Genomic DNA, 26,379 nt, shown 5'->3' with positions numbered 1-26,379 from the left:
GGTATACTGAGGTGAGGTGACTGCGCCGCGGCCCCTGTCTGTTCCAGTGGCTGTCGGGATAGGAGATGCTTTGGGAGAACCAGAAGAGGCAGACTTATATAAAACGCGGTTCCCTATGCGGACTTGGACTCTCCCACCTCTGTGACCTCCGTTTTAGTGGTCCGCACTAGTACTGGGTAATATCCCGCGTCATGGCCTCTGCTCTGGCGGCCTGGCGCGCCTCCAGTTATCGGCGCCACCTGCCCAGCCTAAAATGGATCGCTACTTACCAAGGAATCACTGTTCCTTAGGGAAGGCAGGGGAGCGAAGTGACTACACTGTTGAAGGGATTGGAGGGTGAACTGTTTGTGGAAGAACTGCTTGATTATCTCTGCAATTGGTTGACAGACCGTGCGCACCGGTCCCTTCTGTTTGCGTTGTGGCCTTTCTACCTCTACAATTTTCACCTCTGTGGCCTAGCATGGCAGCTGAGGAGTGACCAGCTAGCTTGGACTATTGCTGGTGATACTCACTCCTGTTAACTTGCCTACATACCTGGTAGCCTTGGGATTGCCTAATTGTCTGCCTCATCTGCTGGGATTTCATCGTGTCTTTACGCCACGCAGTGCTGCCCTATATAGCGTTCATCGGTGTCTGTGAACCACACCATTGTGGCCCTGTGGGTGCTGCTGTGCGGAGATTGACCGCTGTGCTTTCTATGGTCCTTAGTGAACTCTCTGTGACTGCTGCACTATATGCTGCCCACCTCACCGGAATGAGTAGGTTAGAGGTGCTTCGCCTGTGTTTCCTGTAAGTCTAATACTCATCTCAACCTGCCTGGCTGAACTGTGGGGTGCCCCTGTGCACAACTGCTGAGTCTCTGTTATTGAGATAATCATGACTGAGTGGTGTCCTACACTTCTCTAAGTAATATGCCAGTCTTAGCAGCTTGCGACTGGATCATTTGCTTGTGCTGGTGTGGATAATAGCATTAAAGAAGGGCTGAACATGTCTTCATAGACTTTCTCTTTGGTGTACTCCTGGTAGTGGGCTAAAATCTAGCGCTGTGGCCTCTGCTGGGCCTTGACGTCCTAGCCTTTTGTTTCTGATGCGAATATCTGCTTCCCTCACGGTCAAACATGGGTAGGACAGATAAGCAACAGAGCAAATTGCACTTTGATGCCAAAAAACACACAAAATCCTAAATCCCAAATGCTTCGGATACTGACCCTGATCCTGAAGCGGGATCGAATACAAAGCTATAGCACCTGATGTTGAGTATGCAGCAGAGCTTGCAGTCTATTAACGCTAGGATAGATCACCTCAATTTGTGCATGGACACTATGGTGGCAAAGAAAGATAATCATGGATAGCCGATTGCGGAGGCTGAGCAGCACGTCTCGACTTTTGAGGATCGCATGGAGGTTGTCAGCCCATCCTGTGCCAGCATGGAAAAGCTATTGGAGTTGATGAGGGCGAAGAATGAGGACATTGAGGCCCGTTCACGCAGGAACAATCTTCACATAACGGCATTTTAGAATCCACCAACACTGGGCTCATGGAATCCGATGTCGAAACGCTGCTTGTGACCCTCCTCGGAGTGGAACATTTCTCTAAAGTGCTTATAGTGGAAAGGGCTCACCGTTCCTTGGCTGCTCGCCCTGTACCAGGGGCGCTGCCCCGTCCCATCACAGCCAGACTTTTGAATTATCGTGATCGGGACACGGTTCTCCGCTCGGCTAGAGAAAAGGGCAGTGTGAACTATCAAGGAATGAAAGTGGAACTATTTCCCGATTTCACCCTAGCTGGGCAACAGGCGCATCGAGTCTTTCAAGCTGTCAAAAAGAAGTTGCATTTTCTACATATCCAATTTGCAATGCTCTACCCTGCCCTCCTGGTGGAGAAGGGGCAGACTTCGACTCTGAGGGCTGAACACGTGAGAATCACACTGTTTGTTGAACTCAGTTGGAGTGTCACTCATGGTTTGCAGTGATATCTCATGTACTTTGTCCTGCAATATGCAGTTCTTAATTTATGTCCGGTCTTCATTGCACCTCCTAATATGTTACGATTGTTCTATGCAAGCTGTATGTTGCTCAAGCTCCTGATAATGGAAGATGCTCACCCTTTAATGTTGGTTTGCATGTGGCACTATGCACTGAGAATGTTAAATGTCATTATGCTACTGGCTGGTTAGCCTGCTTCTTTTTGTCTCGACCCACCCTGTTCAACGGGGGGATGACGGCTACTAGCGACCTACAGTATGGGAATTCCCCACAATGTTCTTCTTTCTGTTCAGGCGCCTTTTGGGGCCTTTGAAGTATTGATTTTTGTTTTTTCTTCTTTCATATTCAATGACTGAAGGATGCACCTGTTTATTTGCTGTCTTGTTTTGAGGGGGGTACATACAGCATGGTTCTAATGCTGAAGTGGGTGGGAGGGCTTGTTGCTTGTTGGGGAGCTCTACTTCCTTGTAATAGCATTGGTTACATCATATTGGCAGAACCTGGCTTTCACAACACTCATTTTTAGGCAGCAACGCAGCTTTACTCAACAACATCAACAGACATGCTGAGCCCAAAATATCTACGATTTCGTGGATAAGCTGTAATGTTAGAGGGCTTAACCATCCTAAAAAAGTGCAGCAAGTGCTCTCGTATCTGGATAGTTACCATATCCAGATCGCCCTCTTGCAGGAGACTCACCTTACCAAGTGGGCGGTTTCAACCATAGCCACTAGATGGGCGGGTGTGAGGTTGGCTGCATCTTACTCTTCCTATGCACGGGGAGGTATGATTCTTATCACGAAGGGCATCCCTTTTGTACAAATACACGTAGAGGAGGATGAGGGGGGACGATTTATAATAGTGCAGGGAACACTATATGGTACAAAGTTGGTTATCATGAATTTATATGGGCCTAATATCGATGACCCTGCATTTTATGAAACACTATGGGGCAAGCTCTACAAACTGCCTCCCTCAACTCTTATTTGTGGGGATGATTTTAATGTGGTTTTACATCATGTACTGGATAGAGTATCTACAGCTGACCTTCCCCTAAACAAGGCTGCTGTGTCGGTACATGAAGGTCTATTGACTCTGGGGCTTACAGATATTTGGCGACTGATACACCGAAGCTCCAGAGAGGGTACATGTCACTCATATGCCCGTCAGGTGTGGTCTCACTTAGACTACTGGCTGGTCACGCAGGACGTCAGTAAATGGACTGTACAGATGAAACATTAACCTCAAATGTTATCAGACCACTCCCCGGTATTCCTCAGCATGACATTACCATCTTACATTCCCTCCCAATTTTATTGGCGAGTGCAGTCGTCCTCCCTCCTAGATCAGGTCTTTTGTGAAGGAATTTATAAAGCCATCTCTCACAATTTTTCACATAACACTGAGTCTGTTCAAACTGTGGCGATGCTCTGAGAAGCATTTAAAGTGATTATTCGGTGGGCCCTATATAGGTCTTCAGGCCGGGGTGCTGAAATCGCTGTGCAGCACTATGGCTGCGCTTGAACGAGAATTGTGTGACCTAGAGCACATGTATGGTGAAACTACAGATACCGCTATGCTGGTGCTTATCAAAGCTAAAATCACAGAATATAATGAAGTAGCCAATCAGAAAATCAGACATATGTTGTGCCGGAGCAAAGCTCAATATGATGTAGAAGGTGGCAGGCCAGGCAGAGCACTGGCTAGCCACATAATGGAACCCCATAATAAAGCTTGTTTAGTTAAATCAGTCATTGCAGACGACACCACCATTATGATACGCCCAATATACTCAAAACCTTTCCAAACTACTAAGCCAGGATGTATGCTCATCAGCAAGCCGCAAGTGAGGCGGACCTCACGCAACATCTTGATGCTGTTGCGCTGGTGTGGCTCTCGCATGGACAGCAAAAGTTCTTGATGCATCCTTTTACCCAAGAAGAAATACAGGAAGCCATTGTCGCACTTCCTAATGGAAAATCGGCTGGTACAGATGGGTTACTAGCAGAATTTTATAAAGAATATATAGATATATTGGCCCCTGCCTTCTCCAGTTATATAAAGAGGCATATGAGACTCTGTGTTTGCCACCGACCTTCCGTGAGGCACTTGTGGTCAAGTTATTGAAATCTGAGAAACCGCCGGATAGGTGTGATTCTTATTGAACTTTATCATTAATAAATACAGATGTTAAAATTCTAGCAAAGGTATTAGCAACTAGATTGAAGTTACTCCTTCCCGTTATGGTTCTCCCTGATCAATGTGTGTTTGTCCCAGCTCACTCTACATCTCATAATTTACGAACCCTCTTTGCTGTAATGCATGTACTGCAACCCACTCTTCGGGCAGTTGCAGTGCTTTTAGGCGCTGCAAAAGCTTTTGATTCTACCTCCTGGTCATATATGTTTTCAATTCTGCACCGTATGGGTGTGCCATTTATTTTTACTAATTGGATCAAACTGCTTTACACCAATCCTGTGGTGCGGGTAAGAGTTAATGGCTAGCTGTTGGAGGAATTTCGTATACAATGCGGCACACAGCAAGGTTGTCCGCTATCGCCGTTGCTCTTTGGACTCATACTTGAACCACTGGCTTGTATTTTGAGGCAATGCTATGCACAGGCTGCATTACAATTTTTGCAAGGTCCTTTGGCTGTCTCGATGTATGCCAACGACATAGTGTTGTATGTTCGTGACCCCTCAACTCACCTTGCACAACTCATTTGGGAATATGTCCGGTTTGAATGGTTCTCAGGACTGGGAATCAATTGGTCTAAATCGGTCATACTGATTCTCTCACGGATAGCACACACCAAATAGATCTGGATTATCCCTTAACATGGTGCACTGACACTGTGAACTACTTCGGATTGTATGATAATTGTCATACAGTCCAACTATGGCACAGCTATCACACATCTTGAGGGACAAGTAAGACGCTGGATTAAGTTGCCCTTGTCCGTCGCAGTTCGTACAGTGCTAATGCTGATGCGCTTTCTGTATTTATTTTTAAATATCACTGTACATTTAACACAATTTTTTTCAATACGCTCCACTTTCTCTTAATCACGTTGGCATGGGGAGGTAAAAAACCTTGACTAAAATGGGAAATACTTACGCTTCCTTATGAACAAGGGGGGTTCACAGCACCAGACTTTCATCTCTACTACCTCTGCGTGCAGGCACATTACAGCTATTACTGGCAACAGGACCCAGTTTATAATCCCCATGTAGCAGTGGAGGCAGGCGCAGTACACCCGATACCACCATGATAGTCAATAAGCACACAGTATTTCAGAAAGGAAAATTCGACACTGTACAAATCACGTCCAGGCCTGGCAAGAGTTAGAGAAACTAGCACAGAAACTGCCATTGTATTCGCCCGGTATGCCATCACTACACCATTCAGAACTTAATGTTACTGGAGAAACTGGTACACTAAAGACCCTTAAAGACATGGCTATGTTGACAATGGAGGATGTGTTTCCTGGGGGTCAATTTATAGCGTCAGTAACTATAGTTGCCGGGGGCAATGCTACCACCATGCAGTTGTTTGTGTACACTAGGCTGCACTCCTCCATGTGTGTGTTCTATCCACAATTTCCTACAGAACCGCCAGCACTTGAGGTGCTGCAACTTATATACACTGCCACATCTAGAGCCAGGCTGGTCACGAGACTATATCATGCGTCACAGATGGATGCGGTCGCAGTGGGCATGACTGCACTAACTAAATGGAATGCCATACTACCTGATCCAATTTCTGAAGATGAGTGGTTTGGATGTTGACATCTGACTGGACAGTTGACAGCGAATGGTAACCTACGATACTAGCACTTTAAATATTTACATCAACTGTATTACACTCAGCTCCATAGGTGTGGGTGGCGGGATGCGGACAATTGTAAACGCTGTGGTGGCCCTGGTGCCAATTTTGATCATTTAGATTGGGAATTCCCAATGGTCGACACATATTAGAGGTCAATCACACATATTCTACATCTGATGATAGAGATGCCCATAGAATGTACTCCACAGCTATGTCTACCTGGGCGCAGTTGCTCTTAATACAGCGTCTCATAGGTAGTTTGTGGCTACCGCATTGCTGTTAGCTAAACGCAGAGTCTCCATGTGTTGGGTGGGCCAGACCTGCGCCTACCACTAAACTATGTTTGTAGGATCTGGCATTCTGTCATGATCACCTCACATGTTATGCAGAGGAATTGCCTACAGCATCAAAACCACATGATATCTGGTGTCCACTTACTGCATATCTATTGACAGTAACTACTGTCTGATGTCCGGATACTGTCATACAATGCACTTTAAATTACTGTCATATCTACATATGCTTGTAATGCCGAGTTATGTAATATTCTGTCATGCCAAATGAGTTGTACAATATGTCTATGCGCTACCAATGCCTTTATTTGTATAAATGTACGTTGTTTTTTACTTTTGAAATGCACAAATAAAATAAAAAATCCAAGATAGATGTTCAATTGTTCCTTTTTATGTACCATACAGCTTCTGGTTGTTGAACTATGTTTAAAATCATACATTTGAGGTAGGTTATGTGAAGTGTGTGCAGCTTGCTCTTCCGGGACTGTATTCCAGAGACAAATAAATCCACAAGTGCCAACAAGCAGCAAAATATTGAGGCATGATGACCTTTTAGACTCTATCTGAATTGGAACAACCTGACGACAGAATGAACATCTATAGCAACATTCAGAATCTGAGTTTATATTAGTACATCCAATGTATTCCTGTACTGGAGCCAACAGTGATGAGCTATTGTTGCATAAAAGGATACATTGGAAGGGGAATCCGGATCATGGCACTTTTTTCAATTAAAAAATAAAATTAGCAACATTAAATATGTCTTTTTGTCAACAAAAACAAACAACTATTACACACCCTACCTTATGGGCAGCAAGGTGTTCTTGGTTTGGGACTCATTCAAAATATAAAATCCGGATTTCCTACCTGTCAAAATGGTGATTTTGGCAGGCCTGTGCAGTTTGAAGCTGCTGCTATTGAGTTGAGCAGGTCATTCCTGAAGCCAAGAAATTGTAGTACTGGTTGGGTGTCGGGTTTGAAACCGTTCCCAAGCAGCAACCACATTCCTCTCAGTGTGAAGCCACAAGCAAACCCTAAATTAACCTGTGCTCAACCCTCGGTTAGCTTGGCACAGAGCAGTTTGGCTTAACTCAGAGGCAATGTGTAAAGTATTTGTGCAGAACTCCAAACCGTAACACAGTGAAAACACATCACAAATGGAGCCTACACCAGAATCTAGAAATAGAGTATTGTTTTATAAAGAAAATAAGACCAAAATGACAAAAATCCATTGCCAGAGCAATACACCTGTCAATGGAAGGTTCTGTTACGTAGGCAATTCTAGAAGGCCCGAGCAAGGACTTAGCTATTCTGAACATTTCTCAGGGGGAATTCGCTGCATTGTGGATTTTAATGTCAAAAAAGGAGGTTTGGGTTTGTCTAATTTTAGTGTGGTCGTTCTTTACTTTCCCATGGCACAATATTTTTTTAGTTTCACCAAAATCCTTCCTCCATGCCCGTTCTGCAATTATGGACTCTTTTTTTTAGAGTTCTGAGGTGCGGAGAGTACCATGGAGCCCATTCATTTTTAGATTTTTTGATTATGATCTTCTCGGGGATAGTGTGATCTAAAAATTCATTCAATCTTTCCGTAATCATATTTTTCACATTTTGAAGATCTGAGGAGGGATAGGTCTACGTACCTCAAGAATTATTGTGATAAGGTAATGATCTGTCTAAGAAAGTGGCACCGGATCCAAAACCTGTAAAAGGGGATTGATGGTAAATACAGAGTCCAAAAGATCGCCTCCTATATGTGTTGGGTCCGCGACCATTTGTTTCAATTGAGTCACTGATTGGTCACGCCTAAAGCTTATTGTTTGGGTATCACTTGCTTCCTCTAAATGCAGGTTTAAATTCCACAACATTGTAAAACAGCTACATTTTGTGACCAGATTTGAGGAAGTTCCGAGCAAGATTAAATTGACCCGTAGGACCTGAGGGCTGATAAACTAATATTTTTGCACCTGTAGATGTTCAAGACATTAAAATAGTGAACTTAAGACTTTCATACTCGGGGATTGTAGAAGAGTTGGTTCGACAGATAAAACTATCCTTTAAAATGATGGCCAGACCTCCACATCTATCCTTACATATATATAATAATTTGGAGGAAGGTCCTGAACAATGTCAGGCCCAATTTCCCACGAAGCCAGGTCGTTGTGAAGAGAAGCACATCTGATTTAGCATCCTCCAAAAGAGAAAAGATACACAGTTTATGACATGGGAGAGAACTACACTTGAGCAAATACATATTTCCTCCCAATTTAAATAAAGATTTACTGGCAGGCGCTTCAACAGACAAGATGTAATCACAGTTCTTACATATATTGTCCCCCTCAGACAGATCCATTATGTGACTACAGCCCTGTTAGGTGCTCCTCTTAACATCATCAAAGAATCTCTTAAATACGCTCTTATATTGGAGGCTGATGAGGAAGGGTTACTGACCCGTGGTCCCGTTTGAATTTGGACGAGCATAGACGGTCTTGCCTTTGGCACAACATCAGCGTGCCAGCGACATGCCCACTGCTCCACCATCCTTCATCCACACAGAATCAATCACTGGAGTGCTGACCTACATTAGTGACTCTATAGTTAAATTCTAACGTAACTAAAGTGCAGTGCAATTCCTCTTTAGAGTTCACTTTCCCAATTTCCCCAACATGATTCCCGACCAATTTGAAAAGATTTTAAAAGTAAATCATAGAGCTTTAAATACAGCTTGTCATGAAGTGCATGTATACTTTGAAAAAGATTAGATGATAAATACAAGCTGATGTAACAGCTCTTGGTACAGCTTCTTACTGCCCCACCATCTTTCATCCCTACATAGAAAACCACTAGAGTGCTGACCTCTATTGGTTACTCAATGGTTGCACTCTATGGTAAATAAAGTGCAGTGAAATTCCGCTTCAGAGTTCCCTATCCCAATGCCCCAACACGATTCCCCAACAAGTTTTAAATATTTAAAAAAAATATCACAGAGCTTTAAAAACAGCTTGCTCTGCAGTACATGTATACTTTAAAAATGCTTAGATGATAAAAATGAGCTAATCTAATAGCTCGTGGTGCAGCCTCTTACTCACTGTGTGACCACTGCCCCACCATATTTTATCCTTACGGAGTCAACCGCTAGTGCTTACCTCTATTAGGGACTCTATGGGTGAACTCTAGGGTAATTAAAGTGCACTGCAATTACTCTTCAGAGTTCCCTTTCCGCCACTTCCTCAACACGGTTCCCCAACAAGTTTAAAATATTTTAAAAGAATATCATGGAGCCTTAAACACAGTTTGCTGTGCAGTACATGTATAAAAACAAGCTCATCTAATGGCTCGTGGTGCACCCTCTTACTCAAACAATATATGTTTGCCCGTCCAAGCCTGGGCCACGTCCAGTGCCATGAACCCTGGTTCTTCCACCCGCGCAGCTACACTGCCTCAGACCTTCAAGTCCTAGATCCCAGATGCATCTTCATGCACCAGCAACGGATCTTTCTCCTGCCAGCACTGCAACTTTACCTACAACACTAAAGCAACCATCAATGCCAAAGACACTGCAAACACGACCCCTCCACCATTCCGACCTAGACCATCACTGCACAACTGTAGTGCATTTTTCTCAATGCCCAATTGCTCAGCAAATACGCCACTGAGGTCTGAGACACAATTTCATCCCTCACTCAACATCATCTTCCTCACAAAGACCTAGCTGAACCCTTCCTCTGTACTGTACATTTCCATCGCCACCCTTGACAACAACAAGATAACACACTGGGACAAAACCAACAAACACAGAGGTGGAATTGCTATAAATCACAAGGACACCATCTACTGTATGACCTGCTCAGATGACTCAATCTCGATAATGGAGCATCCAAACTTCCATCTCCACACAAATGAAAAAAGCATCATCAGAGACACCCTCATCTACTGGCCATGAAGACCATGTCTCATCTTCTGCAATGCAATCTTGGACCTCATCACCTCTATCACCATCAACTCAAAGCACTACATCTTCAGAGGGGATCTTAACTCCCACCTCAAAAACCCCAGCCACACCAACACAACAACCTCCTGAAAAACATAAGCAATATCAACCTAAGGCAACATGTCGCCGACCTGACACTCATAGCTGGACAGATGCTCAAACCCATTTTCACATATAGAGACTGAGTCATGTACAATCACTGCTCACAGCTCACCTGGACCGACTACTACAGAATCCATTTCACCATCTCAGGGTCACCATCACTGGCAAAAGGCCCCCCCAGGTCCCCGCACAGAAACTGGAAAAATTTACCAGAAAACTAGAGAAATAACACTCTCAACTTCCACCTCCTAAGTACAACATCTAACCCTGATCAGGCCGCAAGAACTTCTCCCAGTGGATCACAGAATGTGCCAAGGCAAACGCCCATGCCATACAATCCTAATCCAAATGGCCTGCCAGAAGAGCCAGCATGTTCACCACAGAGCTGAAATCCACCATACTCAACTATTAGCAACTAGATACGGTCAAGCATGACAACCTTCTGTCCCTATTGGAATGTAGGATGAGCCTCTCGGGCACAGTGTTGCAATGGTTCTCCTCCTTCCTGAATAACAGATCTCAAAGAATCAAAATGAAGAATTCATTCTCGCAACTCTCTATGGTCACATTTGGTGTGCCTCTGGGATCTGCCTTTTCTTTTCAACCTCCTAATGGAGCCTTTGGCGAACACACTGAAATCAGCAAACATTCTATGTCACCTGTACGCGGATGACAACCAGCTGTATCTGAAAATCATCTTGCCTGATGATTTCATTGGCCTCAACACTATTCTACTGAACACCCAAAGCTGGCTCACTAAGAACCACCTCATGTTGAATACCAAAAAAACTGAATTTATTCTCATCTCGCCACCAAGCCACACACCAAAGCTAGACCTATGGTTAAAACACCTAACTTCCTTTGACTGTGCCCCCCTCATCAATGACTCAGCAGAATCCCTAGGAATCTCCATAGACCAACATCTGAATATGCAGTTGCACATCTCTATTACCACTAAGAGAGCTAATCACAAGATGAGTATATCAAGGAAACACAAATCCTTCCTCCCTCAGGCAGATCTAAAAATGGCAGTACAAGCCCTAGTGCTACCAAGATTAGACTACGGAAGCACCACCCTCTATACAAGTTGGCTCCGCTGAGAGCAGCACTGAATGCTGCAGCTAGACTGGTATCAGGAACCAAATGAAATAGTCACATCTCAGCAACCCTGAAAGCACTGAATTGGTTGCCTTACGAGGCAAGAATACACCATAAAGTGGCCTGCATGATGCACAAAGCAATTCACAACAATACACCCAGTTACTTGGCTCTAAAGCTGGAGAGGTCTGGAGGCTGAGATAATTACGAAGTGCGAGCACTTTCCTTCTGAAACCTCAATCCTTCCATAAGAGAAGAACTGGTTGTAGAGCTTTCTCTGGGATTGCACCAAAGATTTGGAACTCTTTACCTCCACTAGTGTGTGGAATTACTTTCTTTACTGCATTCAAAAAGGAAGTAAAAAGACTACTAAGGAACAAAGTCATGTCCAAAGTTTTAATTATAGGATGTCACCGAGTCCTCTTTAAGAACCTATTACCATTGCATATCTCAGATGGATTGGACAAGTCTACTGTATGTAAGATTTATATCACAGTCTTTTTTGCTCAATAGTTGTATGTAGTCTAAAGCTTAGTTGGTTGTGGGCCCCCCTTGGTCATCTATACATTTTATATCCACTGTGACTTGATAGAAGTTATAATATGTATGTTTGCTAGCACAATCACCTAATGTTCATTAACTGTCTATTTTACAACTTCCTGCAGAATCACGGTCCTCTATGTTTGTTATTCATATATTTTATATTTCTTTTGTACAAATTGATACATTTGAATGCGTGTATACCACCTCAACCATTTATGTTTTTATACTGTAAAGCGCTCTGATACCCTCTTGGGTCACGTTCACGCTATATAAAACTTTACAAATAAATAGAAAGGAAGTGGCGCACCGGCAAAAAGACAGGAGAACACACTACCTTCAAGACAGCATGAATTCAGTGCCACATCCTCCTGAAAGAAAAAAAGAAGAGTGCCCCACCAGACCACATTTAAGTCAGCACAAACTGTAACAACGTCTATTTGCAGTCATGGCCTCCATGGCATAATATCAGACCCCATCCTCCTGGACCTGTCATCCACCTACAACATTGTCTTCCATCACCTCTTGATCCACAGACTCCAACATATCGGATACAAGAACACACTCAACATAGGAATCACTGCACACCTCCTGAGGAAACTACAGACTATATAAAAATCCATGGCCAGACTCATCCTTGATCTCCCCAGACAAACCCTCTTTGCACCTCCAGTGCTGGAACGTCCGTCCCAAGTGATCCAGATGCCATCCAATGAGAGTCCTCATCATCCCTACGTCGGGGTTTTGGCAGACTCAAATGAAAGTGAGCGCTGCCGGGGATCAATCTGACCCACTGGAGATATGAGCAGCCATTGCCTTGTAGCAGTGGTAAGCGAGAAAGGAGCTGAGGACACCAGGGAGGCAGAGCGGGTGTTCACACCAGTGCATCGTTGCAACCAGAGGTAAGTAGTCAGTAGGCAGTCTGCCAAGCACAGGCACAGTCTCGTAGTACACTTAAAAGCTCTTAAATAGCATGGATAGCTGCCCAGAAGTAGTTAAGTGCTAGAGATCATATGCCTTGCAGGATTGTGTAGGGCATGCTAGGTAAGTGCACACATTAAGCGGAAAGGCCCTCCAGGTAAGCCAGAGCAGTAAGTAGCGTACCTGCACGGTAGCAGCACTGGGCATTTGCATGAATGAGAGTGAAACCGCAGCTGCACCACGGGCAGCATGTGCGTTATGGCATTAGGGGCATCCAAGCAGTCAATTCCAATTGTCGCAGAGTCAGCTGCACAGGTTAGTGTTGGTTCAATTGACTCACTGCCGCAGCCTGGAATCCAGCATGATACATTGACTGGCTGCCCATCACTACCAGCAGTAAGGGCACATCCCCAAGCCCAGCTTGATGAGCCACTGAAGAAAGCCCCAGCCTTGATTTCTGGGCAGCCGGCGGGCGTGACCGTGGCCTCACCCTCAGGCTTGCCTAAGACCGCTGTCATCGTGGGGCCTCCGCGGGGCTTCTAAGGGCTGCATCCGACCATGATCCCAGTCGATTGCAACACTGCATCACCGCTTATCAGGCAGGATCGGGTCACGCTATCGACCCGAGGGATCAAGGCACGCCTCTCCCTGCAGTGGCAGAACAAGTAGGGATCTAGGAGCTGAGGAAGGGTATCAAGTATTGGAATGATCTCCGGAAGCTCAAGCAGCCATCTTGGTTCTCGGCCAGACCACGCCCCCAAGTCACAGCAGATTGTAATGATTTATTGCTTTAAGTGAAAATACAAGGGCTAAGCAGGGTTCAGCTAGGTTTTTCAAATGAACCTGACTTTACATAGTATGTCTCTGTGCCTTTAATCCACTGTGAGGTCCCACAACCACACCCTAGGCTTCTACAATACCAGTCTGATAAAAAAGTGTAAAGCAACTCACTGGGGAGCGGTTTAGGGAGTTCAACAGATATGCTCAAATACTTAAGGGAAACAACGCAATACGAAAGCAAGCTTTTTTCAGACTAAGAGGCTTGTGAAACAAGAGTACTTGGATGTGAATGGAAGTAAGATGCTCAGAAGCACATTCAGTAAATCCTGATTCACAATAATCAACTAGGGAGAACATTTACAAACTCTTTAAGTAAGTATTATTTACAGTAGGGACGTATTCTCTAAAGAGCGACTTTTAAGGGTCTTAAGTAGTTGAAGAGCTGGAGCAGTGGTAGTTTACAAACTTTGACTGGGTTAAATGGATGCGTGGCACAGAAACCCTAAAAGTCTGAGCTGCTTTGGCTGGAAAGGTGTTTGTCGCCATCTCTAAAAAAAACAATAGAACACAACAGAATAATATAGGGCAAAGTGATATAACCACACAATTAAAACATAACAGTATAACAAACAAAAAAGTCAAAATAGAATGCACTAAAGAAATCCCAGTATAAATAAGCAACAGCCCATTAAAATAATTGACTTCTCACAACCAAAACTCCTTCAATACAACATAATATTAGTGGAGTTTTGTACTATGTTGTCAATGTGATGTAAATTTTAAGTCACCAGCACTTATCACTTCATGCACTTTCACGTTTTGTGTGAGCACCAGGACTAGCTCCTTAAACTTTTGGATGACACCCCGTTTATGATGTTAATAAATGTGATGTCACCCTTACGACCTTGTGTCCCTTCATACTTTGTTTTCCCAGTAATGCTGGGTTTCTCTTTTCATTTCTAATCCTAGACGAAGGCTTTATTCTAAATAACTGTAGCCCTGCTACCCGAGGACCTGATTGGCCTCCCCCAGACCTCTGTGTTTTCTACCACATATATTACCCAGGTCCTATTACTGGGGGTCCCGTGTTATCTATATATAATTTATTAAAATATTGAAGCACAAAATTACAACAGCACAAAAATAACACCACAACCACAACAAAATGCAATACATAAAATATGCACAAACATTCTTGTGTCACATTAACACCACCAGACATTGTTTTCACATGGGGAATGGTAAACAAAAGAGTTTGCACCAAGCACTGCCTTACTTATCACCATGCAAAAGACACACAATTGATGGACGGAATGAAGAACAAACCAAAACATTCACCCCCAGTCAAGAGATCTGGGTTAAATCCATGATTCTTTTGCTCACCATGCCACCCTAGTTTAGACCTGGCCATATGCAAATCAGTCTTGCCCCTGTGCCTCATGGGAACAGTCCAGCCCAAACGGCCAAGCCAGGTCCTCCCTGGACCGAAAACAAGCATTTCTAGGACCGGTTTCAGGGTTTCACCCCTTTTAAGACAGTATAGCTTGATTCCAGTGGCACAGGGGGCCTAGGAGCCACGTCTGGGCATACCAGGCACACTTAGGGCGAGAAAGCAAAAGACACACAATTGATGGACGGAATGCAGAACAAATCAAAACATAACCCCCTGTCAAGAGAGCTGGGATAAATCCATTATTCTTTTGCTCACCATGCCACCCCAGTTTAGACCTGGCCATATGCAAATCAGGCTTGACCATGTGCCTCATAGGAATCCAGCCCGAACGGCCAAGCCAGGTCCTCCCTGGACCGGAAAAAAGAATCCTAGGACCGGTTTCAGGGTTTCAACCCTCTTTGGCCAGGAAAGCTTGATTCAAGTGGCACACTGAGCCCAGGACCCACATCTGGGCATACCTGGCGCCCTTAGGATGAGAAAGCAAAAGACACACAATTGATGGACGGAATGCAGAACAAATCAAAGCAATCAACCCGTCAAGAGATCTGAGTTAAATCCATGTTAGCATTCCGTCCATCAATAGTTTCTTTTGTAAATGTCACCCTAAGTGGGAAGGGTATGGCTGGGTCTAAACTGGGGTGGTGTGGGGAGCAAAAGAATGATGGATTTAACCCTGATCCTTGTGACTAGGGTGAATGTTTGCATTGTCAGCATTCCGTCCATCAATTGTTTCTTTTGCATATGTCGCCCTAAGTGTGAAGGCTATGCCCAAACATGGGTCCTGTGCTCACTACACCACTGGATTAAAGCTATCCTGGCTGATGAAGGGTGATGTCTTGAAACCGGTACCAGGATGCTTGTTTCAGGTCCAGGGAGGACCTGGCTTGGCAGTTCGGGCTGGACTGTTCCCATTGGGCACAGGGTTAAGACTGATTTGCATATGGCTGGGTTCAAACTGGAATGGCATGGTGAGCAAAAAAATGATGGATTTTGGCTTAGATTTCTGTACTGAGTTGAATGTATGACATTGCTCTGCAGTCTGCCCATCAACTTTTGTTTTTGCATTTGTCACCCCGAGTGGGACGGGTATGCTCAGACGTGAGTCCCGTGCTGTCCATGCCACTGGAATCAGGCTATCCTGGCTGATGAGGGCTGACAGCCTGAAAATGGTCCTAGGATGCTTATTTCCAGTCCAGGGAGGACCTGGCTTCGCAGTTCCGGCTGGACTGTTCCCATGGGGCACAGGGTCAAGACTAATTTGCATATGGCTGGGTCCAATCTGGGGTGGTATGGTGAGCAAAAGAATGATGGATTTAACCCATATCTTTGTGACTGGGGGTGAATGTTTGCATTGTCAGCATTCCATCCATCAATTGTTTCTTTTGCATATGTCGCCCTAAGTGGGAAGGGTACGCCCAGACGTGGGCCCCATGCTCACTACACCACTGGATTCAAGCTAGCCTGGCTGATGAAGAGTGATGCCCTGAAACTGGTCCCAGTATGCTTGTTTACAGTCCAGGGAGGACCTGGCCTGGCAGTTCGGGCTGGACTGTTCCCACAAGGAACAGGGTCAAGATTGATTTACATATGGCTTGATCCAAACTGGGGTGGTGGGGTGAGCAAAGGAATGATGGACTTAACCCAGATCCTTGTGACTGGGGGTGAATGTTTGCATTGTCAGCATTCAGTTCATCAATTGTTTCTTTTGCATATGGTGCCCTAAGTGTGAAGGTTATGCCCAGACGTGGGTCCCGTGCTCACTACACCACTGGATTCAAGCTAGCCTGGCTGATGATGGGTAATGCCCTGAAACCGGTCCCAGGATGCTTGTTTCCGATCCAGGGAGGTAATGGCTTGGCAGTTCGGGCTGGACTGTTCCAACAAGGAACTGGGTCAATACTGATTTGCATATGGCTTGGTCTAAACTGGGGTGGTGTGGTGAGCAAACAAATTATGGATTTAACCTAGATCCTTATGACTAGGGGTGAATGTTTGCATCATCAGCATTCCGTCCATTAATTGTTTCTTTTGCATTACTTATCTCCATGGACATGAAATAGTGGCAGTTAAATTGTCTGGTGATCCATGCTCACATATTTATTCCCTCTTTCATGCACAATTGATCTGGAGCAAATTTTGAGACCTACATTGTAATGGGATTAAGCACATTCATTGCACATGGCCACTTTTGCAATGCTCAACCCAACTCCAACTACAAGTCCTTGCCAAAACAGCCTAGAATGGCTAGTGTGAATCTAAGAAGCTCATGGACATTGCTCATTTTACCAGAGAGAAAATCTTTCTGAACTGTGGGCACGGTTTTCCGAGGAAAGTTAGTAAACTCATATGGCAATGTTACATTCTCATGTGGAGCAAGGATACTAAATTAATTTAAAATCGGTGGAACAAATACAAACCTTGGGGCCAATATACCACTGTTAAAATTGGGCATAAGATGGAGGCAATGTAAGACTGTTGGATACGCTTAGGCAGTCACAAAGACAGATGGTTTTGGTATTGTAGTTCTTCCCTGCTAGTATATTAGACACTGTACTTTTAATCCTGGGTGTATCCTGGAGTATGTCGCCACCATCTTTTTGTATCTCGGATTCGGGGAACATGTAGAGGCCCAATACACTTTTCAGCCAGAAAATACCCCAATTGCTCAATAGGTTCAGTTTCTAGAAAGAACGGACAATTGAGTACTATTTATGAACATTGATACCCCCTTTGTTCAGGGGCATAGCTTGTTTAGTAAGATTGGGGGGATGCAAACTTCAGATTTCCCAACAATCAAGCTGGCATATCTTGTTAGAATCATTATGAAAAGCAGGACACAAGGGTGCTTAAGAGGTAGTGGAAGAAGAAGGTGTGCGGATTGTTAGGGGTACTCAAACTAACCAAGTTTTAAGGCAGATGAGAGAAAGTGTGTGTGGGCAGTGTTTTGTGTGTGCTTGTTTGTTCAAATCCAGAGTGTATTCTGACAGTCCCCGCACCACATTCGACTGAAAGCAAGTGTACACAACTATGTACAACAGAAACCATTTTTTGGGGGGTATAACATCCCAAATCCCCCCACCCCCGAAGCTACACCCCTGCCTGTGATCGCTGCAAACACTGGGTTTGTGGTCTTCAAAATATAGCTGCCCATCATGCTAGTATTTAGATGACCAAATGCCATTTTTTTCAAAGCATTCCAGAAGTTCCTTAAAAGAACAAGTGGTATTGTAAAAGAAAATTCTGTTTTGTAACACATCATTGCCAGAAGGCAGTTTGGTCTCCTTTTTAAATTACTCAACCGCTAACTGAAGCCTTATTGGTAAACAAATTACCCTCCGAAGCATTCTGATTTAAATTGTTTCAGCTAGTACTTTTACTTTAGATTAAATTTGCATAAAACACTCATAACAATGAGGGAGAGCGTTCTATTTACATATGAATTGGGTGGACTGAACTGTCATACGAAGGGGCTCATTGATGGGATTTTGGCGTAGGCCAGCACACCAAGGTACCTTGCTGTGCTGACCTACGCCAACATGAATGGGCAGGAATACACTGTATTTAAGCAATACTGGGGAATATTACCAAGGGCTAGTATTGCTGCTTTCTCGGCGAATTGTGCCGAGAAAGCGGCGATACATCTAGAGCCCTATTACCAAGGGCAATTTAAAGCCTGGGCCGAGCCCACTTTGCATGTCGGCGATAAACATCGCTAATGACATGCAAAGTGGGCGTTACCACGTCCAACCACATGTAAAATGTGGTTGGAGGTGGGAACACCCTATTTCCAAGGCAGGCGTTGGGAGACAAAAACCTGCGATAAACTCATTTATCACAGGTCTCCCAACGCCTGCTCTGATCAGGTGTTAGGCATTTTTAACATGGGGGTGTGGATCATAAAGCTGAATCCACCCCCCCATATTATCAAGGCCCACATTAGCGCATGAAAACAACGTTTGTTTTCATGCGCTAATGTGCCAATCGCCGACTGTCATCGGATTTCTAATCGCCTGCCTGATGCGCATTGATAATTGCGTGCTAATTAGGCGATAAAATCCAGCAATAGCCGGCGATACGGAGATGTGCGTTGTGCGTTTTGCAACGCACACCTCGGTAATATGCCCCACAGTGCTTTCCTGTCCTTTCTCCATGTGCTGGCGCATTTCAGGAGTTTAACGCCAAGTAGGCACCCTTGCACAGTGGTGCAAGGGTGCCTTCATTTCATGCAAGATTGTTTTCGTGCAGTAAGGGTAACCTTCCTACACAAACAATCCTAAGAGGCATATTTCTCTTTCGATGTGCGCTGCAGGATGCAGCACACATAAAAAGAGGAAAAAACGAGGAGAAATAAAGATATTTCTCCTCGCTACACCCCACCTTGGGAGGCGTACAGTTTTGACGCTTATCCAGGCTTACATGATTTGGTAAATCTGGGGCAGCGTCTCCTCAGCCCAGAGTAAGGGGACACAGTGATTTGCGCTGCGCTGACTTACTCCTGATTTAAGAGGCCACTCAAGGGTGACTTTGCGTGGCTTCATAAATCGAATTGAGAGCTGTGGGTCACGAATGTACCACTTTACGCAGTGCAAAAGTGACACAGGACTCTCACGAATAAGCCAAGTCCTCCAATATATTTTTAACATGCTCATTGGAAATATTTCACTTAGAATGTATAATAGTTTGATAATTATTTATAGTTATCGCATCTGTAGAGATATCAACCCTTGCCCCAGAGCCCATTTTGTGTAAAATATATATTACAAAATGTTTGTAGCATGTGGAAAATGATGTGTATGTGGTAGATAAAAAAGATATACCAACCCAAACTGTAACAAAGAATGTCTTGTTCAGCTGAGATGTTTAGATTTGTTTTATAGCAATGTTTTTCACCTCCAAGTATAATAAATGTAACAGACAGAATGCATGAGGAGTGCTAAAAAAAACTTTGTGAAACTTCCTAATGCTGTTTCAGGGTTATCGGTAATGAGTTTTATAGTGTGTTTGTTTCATTGAAAATCCAGGCATGTGCATCACAGACGCTTGATTCAAGAAGAGAAACACACAACTGCATTCCCAAGGTGCGATGACTAATACTTCCAGCGAGGGCTCAGCATCCTCTTTATAGATCAGGTGTTAATGTACACTGACAACCGGCTCACAGCATCGCCCATTAATATGAATGGGGTAGCATATATAAAGCACTATTCTGGGGAGGCAAACATTTGGAATGCAGAGGGAAATGTATATTTTTAGCATTGTGTGTTCATAAAGGATCCATTGCCCTTGACAGGAATAGAAAATGAGAAAGAATACCCGTTCCAGGGAATGTTTCCGCTGCGTTTCTGCATTTTTGCAGATTGGCACAAAAAAGCTCACGAAGGACGCTTGCAATTGAAATATCATTGCATAATGCTGTGTCGATTTTTTTTGTTAGAAAAAGCATTGCTATTATTAAGAGCACGAAAATCAGCGAAACAAAAGCTACAGCTTTAAAATGCTGCTACCAGATAGAGATGAGGGCCTCAGTGGTGAAAGAATGAGCTACAATTCAATAAATTCGGTATATCATATTACGCTTGCAAGCGAAGCTTACATCTGTTCTCAAATTGCTCCTTTTAGGGTTCCTTCCTAACCTTCCCTTCCTAAAATGACATAACATACGACTGTCATAATGATCAGTCTGGAGGAGTTAGCGTTCCCTTTTCCAACCTTGGGATTACGTTTTTAGTTACTGATTTAGACAATCCAGGGTAGCGTTATACATCTCTAAAATAAATCTAAAAATCCTTTTTCCTCTCACTATATTTCCCCTAACAAATTCTTACGTTTCACCTTACTCGATGAATACAGGGGTGATAGCTTCTTTTCCAGCACTTTGTGAACCAATAAAACCTGCAGTTTAAGAAAGCTGATAGGTGCACATATTTATACCTGAGACCGTCTGCACGACATTTCTAGTAGCGTGTTTTTATCAATCGTCTGAATGAACCGTGGAAAAGAATGCCTTTAAGCGTCACATAAGATAGAAAGTAACAACGTTTATGTACTGCCCATGTGCTGTAAGCCACATATTACCATTTCACTAATTTATACCAGGTAATTCACTTTGTAAAATAGGTAAACATGAATTACTCCTATTTACTGACACATGTTGCAAGGTTTTCTTAGTATGTCTATCATTAACCTGAACGCGTGTAGCTCCTTTTATTTCCCTAACTGTTGTGGCTCATGTTTTGTCTGCACTACAATGATACTTAAATCCCCTAGGTTTTCCCTTAGATGTGGTCATTCTCTAAACTATCACTGATGTTTTCTAAAGCCATAATGTGTTGTTACATTTTTCTCGGTGCTGCCCATGTTACTTATTATTTTGAATTTACGCCTACTTTTGAATCCGTGGTCTTACAAATACATTTACTTGTATGTAATCCAAAAACATAGTTATAATCTTGCGTGTTGATAGCTTCTCCTTCATAACTTGCATGTGAATAAATTGGTTCACATTATCTCTATCATTCAGGTATGAAACGGATCCCTTGTTATACTTAAAGTTGGAAATGCCCATCATGTGTTTGGCGCCACCCCAGATTGTTGCCTTGACTCTTGGTGCTGGCTGTAGAACTCTGTGCACTTTACCTCTGCTAACGAGTGGCAAAATGTTTGTGTGCTGATGAAATTGACATACCTTTGATTGGTATATTCCCCTAGCACTTGGTACCACAGAGTAACCTGAGCATGTAAGTTAAAAAGTCCTGGACTGCAGGACACATTGTGCCAGTGACTACCCGGCCTGCCACCAGTAGCCTGACTGTGCAGGTTTAAACTGAAACTTCCGTCTGTCAAAATATCCCATTTTGTCAGGTCTAAGCCCTCATTCTAAATATTAATAAGTAACCACCAAAATGTGGCTTTAAGCAGGACATGTACCACTTTAATGTTACATATTTCCTTGCAGTTAAAAAAAAAGCTGTCAAAGATATTTTCTATGTTCCTTAGGAAAGCATTGGGATGCAATATTGCCAGAAATGTCTCTGCCTCGGAAACAGCGGCATGGTTTATTAGCCTCAAGAAACTCTTCCACGTGGGCCTCCAACTGTCAAACAGGAGCTGAATTGCCCCTTTGATGAGGTATGAATTTACCGCCAGAGCTGAGACAAAGGCTTTTGGTGTGGGGAGATGTTCTGTTCCTCTGTCTCGCTAACCAATTGACTGTTCCCTGTAACTCAAATAAGTTCAAAGAGACCTACCCAGGTACCGGGGATGTAGCTAACACCTGGGCCTTCCCCTTCCTTTGTCCTCCTAGCAAGTAAGGATCTAGGCCTAGTGGGAGAGGAACTGCTCCCACAACTGGTTTAGTGTGACCAGAGGGGAGTATCATTTCCCTGGTCACACCCCTGGGGTGGGCATAGTAGGTCTGCACAGGGGAAGAAAGGCATATTGGTTTTAGACCGAGGGCCACTGTACAATTGTTTACAGCAAAGCACAAAGGAGGTGCTGCAAACGTGGTAACACATGTTAAAGCTATTTTGTACCTTAAAGTTTAAAGATTCATAACTCTGATGCCCCTCCTGTAATCTTGTGGAAGAAACCATCCACGACTTCGATTTTTTTGCCCTGCTTATGTCAAACCACGTAAGCAATGGCTAAAACCTTTCTGAATACTTTTGGTCTTATGGCAATATGCACCTGCACTTTGCATCCTGCAATCCGATACCAGGGAGGTGACTGTGGTTGCAATACCTATGTTTTTGCATGCTGCCTGGCTTTCCAGTGTTCTTAATGCTCAGTAATGATATATTGATCCTTGTGAGCCTCTTAACAGTGCATTTTTAATCATACTTCAGATCCAATTTCTTATTCTTTTTACTCATATTTAACTTGAAGACTATGCTGCTTGTATTCTACTTTTATGTGCAAATGTAATTGTAATTGTAATTATTTGTAGAGCGCGTTATCTCCATAAGGTCTCTAAGCGGTGTGAGAGGGTGCTGCCTTAGTCCTGGTGGGAGTAGAGTAAATTACTGTGTGCCCCATGCCTCCTGAAAGAGTATTGTCTTGAGCTTTTTCCTGAACTGAAGCAGGAGTGTTCCTTTCGTACATTCTCAGGCAACTTGTTCCAGATTTGAGGGATGCAGGTGGAAAATGCTCTTCCTCCCATGGAGGACAGATACGAGCGGGGGCAGACCAGCAGGTTGGCTCCGATGACTGTAGCGTTCTACTTGGGTTGTAATTGGCTAGGCTGTTCCTAATATATCAGGGGACTTGGCCATAGATGACTTTGTGTGCGACACAGAGGCCTTTGAACTTTGTCCTCTGCCTGATTGGGAGCCAATGTAACTGGAGTAGGAGAGGTGTGGCATGCGTTTGTGTGGGCACTCTGAAGATCAGTCTGGCAGCATCGTTCATTACTATCTGTAGTCTTGTGGCATTTACACTTTGCATGCACTGGTTTCCATTTACTGTATTTAACCTTACTAATGTTTCAACCTGTTTTTGTTCTCAAAGTTTGCATTTTTATGCATTGTATTTTATGGATTCTCAATATCCAAAATAAACAATTTAGATAAAATAAAAATGCAGTTGGCCTAAAAGTCTCCTCCACGAAGGCGAATAGGAAATTATCAAAGAAAAGCATGGTTATGTCTTGCAATTAGTACCGAGAGGAGCAGGTCTAAAATACATTGTCCCTACCAGCGTTCCACAGGACCCAGCAGGTGAGCGCTTGAGGCTAAATTACAGCACCTCGGGGGGCACAGCGCTCCAATGGGCAATAGCGCATCAGCAGGCAATAGCGCTTCAGTAGGCAGCAGACTGCAGGGGTCCAGCGCTTCTCCAAGGCACAGAGGGGAGTGCTGGAGGGGGCACAATTTGGTTGCGCAGGACAAGCAGTCCAGCTGGCTAGGCACTTCAGGAGCCTAGCGCTAGGGAATGAGAGGGCTTAGCAGACAGTCCAGGCATGACAGTAGAGGAGTGCGTCTAAGAAGACCACTCTGTGGTAGCAGGGTTCGGTGGCAGCCATATTGGGGGAAGAGAGCACCTGTACCTTAACATTGATTAGCAATGGGAAGGTGCCCAGAGACCTAAGGCCAACCAAAAAGAAGGTGGGAAAAATGAGGCAAAAGCAAAAAAAATAGGGAAAGACCACCCTAAGGCTGACAGGTCTAACACTGACCTTATGCACTGGCGTCAGAATGCTGAACTTTGGCGCCATTGGGAGCCCCACCCCTCAGGCAGTCGCTCATACAGCCTATGGCCTATGTACATGTGAATGATCTCAGAGTCTCAGGAGCTCCTAACAACATTCTGCAGAGGGGCCCCATCATTTTACATCACACCACTGACTGACCTTACTTTACTCCTAAAGCTTGTGGTAGAATCTTGAGTATATCACAAAAGTATCACAACATTTGAAGATAGAATGTAAGCATTGCTGGTTCTAGTGGCTTAGCTAACAAATGTGTCCACTGAATGGGCCTGTCTTTAACCTGGTGACAGGTTCAAATCCCAGCAAGTCCACTCAGTCTTCATTCTTCTGAGGTAGGTAAAATGAGTACCAGGGAATTGGGTGTCAATAGTCATCTGTTATTAGGTTGAATGTACGCATTACAAATACCCGTTATGTGATTTTGTCTTATATGGGACCATAACTCAAATTCTAAAGGGCAGATTGTCTATATAAATGTGTAGATCAAGCTTCTGGGATGATGCAATGGGCGTCCATGCTGACAGCAGGATAGAGTGAGAGAGAAATGTTTGAATGCATATGACAGAAAAGATCTTATGACCATGTGAAACACATTTCAGACTTTCTTAAACCCTGATCAATTACTACCGGTCTCCAATAGGCGGTAACGCAGGTGATTTAGAAACTTGCTTTGATGCACAGCGAGGCAATATTTTTATACTTTGCGGGTCTCATTTAAGAGGTTTTGTCGTATAGCAGTGCTACAAGGAATCTTGCTACGCTGCGCTGCCCTACAATAAATAACAAGCATTTACAATGCAATGGTCTCGGCAATATTAAAGGTAGAGCTATTGGTATTGCTCAATATTTTTTTAATCTTTTTTGTATCCCTAAATAAATGGCATTGTCATTTCTATTGGCATTAGCTTATTCTTTTTTGCATATGTGATACATATTGCATTAGCAGAGAGAGAGTGAGGTATTGAAATAGAGAGAGAGTGAGGTAGTGAGAGAGAGAGTGAGGTAGTGAAATAGAGAAAGTGAGGTAGTGAAAGAGTGAGGTAGTGAGGGAGAAGGATGTTGTGAGTACCATACAGCGTCTGCCCATTTAAAGCACTGTCTGGCATAAATTATATACAAACATGATGTGGGTGTTTCCAATAACGTTTCTCCTCCACGGTCGGGAAAAACAGCAACGTGCGAACGGCCTGTAGAAAACAAAGTTACAGCTGAATTGTAAGTGCGTAGTCCGTGAACAGTACTGTGTGAAGTGAATTCACTCCGGTAGGTTTTGCAAGTCTGTGCAGGCGGAGGTTTGTGTATGCGCCAATGCACGTTTGCTCAGGTTCTGATGAAGGCTGACGCAGTCCGCTCGTGCATGTTTGTGCAGATTGGTGGCAACTTGTTTTTTTTCACCTTAGTTATAGTACCCATAAAAGAACCTAGAAAATCAGCACCATCTCGGCCTCGGAGTCAGTCCATGTAGGAGGACCCGCCCTCCCCGCTGCGGGTCTCGGTCTCTGAAAGCGGAGATCGGACCCTTCCATCCCGCCACCACTCTGGCACCTCAAGCCTGTACCCCCATATCTGCACCCCACGCACTGTAAAGTACCAATCCAGTCCCCTCAGGAACGGGTCCTTAGCATTAACTTCGGGCCCTCTAAAAACAGTGCCACACACATCTGCCCACCTCCTTCATTGCTGCATTGAATCCAGGCCTCACAATCTTTGCACAAAGTGGAGGTGCCCTGTGAGTAGATAGTGCAACAACGTATGCCCTACCACCCCAGCCACCGGTGTGACACCCCCACAGGCACCTCCCCCACAGGAAAGAGACAGCTGCAGGCGCGATAGCTTTCCTCTTCTGGAGGTGGGGGCATCCCTCACTCAACACGAGAAACCATCTCCATCGCCAACTGTGCTGAGCCTAATCTGCACACGCCAGCCCCCTCTGACACCTTTCTTTCCCCCCCACTCCTGTCCCCACACACACAGCCTCCCTGCCGTTTGCACTGCCTCCGGCCATCACTAACTCCGGCATGCAGCTGTCTAGACCAGAGGGCACAAGTTTACACTGAAGGTGCCCTGCTGTCGGCCCAAATTCCCCGTTATTCAGAAGCTAGCGCGCCGTCTCTCTCTCTCTCGCTGTAGCACCTAAGTGCGCGCATGCGTATGTCTGTGCGTGTGCATGGGTGTGCGAGACT

The sequence above is a fragment of the Lissotriton vulgaris genome, chromosome 2_2 (genome assembly GCF_964263255.1).
Source record: "Lissotriton vulgaris chromosome 2_2, aLisVul1.2, whole genome shotgun sequence".
In the NCBI taxonomy this organism is placed as follows: Eukaryota; Metazoa; Chordata; class Amphibia; order Caudata; family Salamandridae; genus Lissotriton; species Lissotriton vulgaris.
This window is presented reverse-complemented; position numbering follows the sequence as displayed.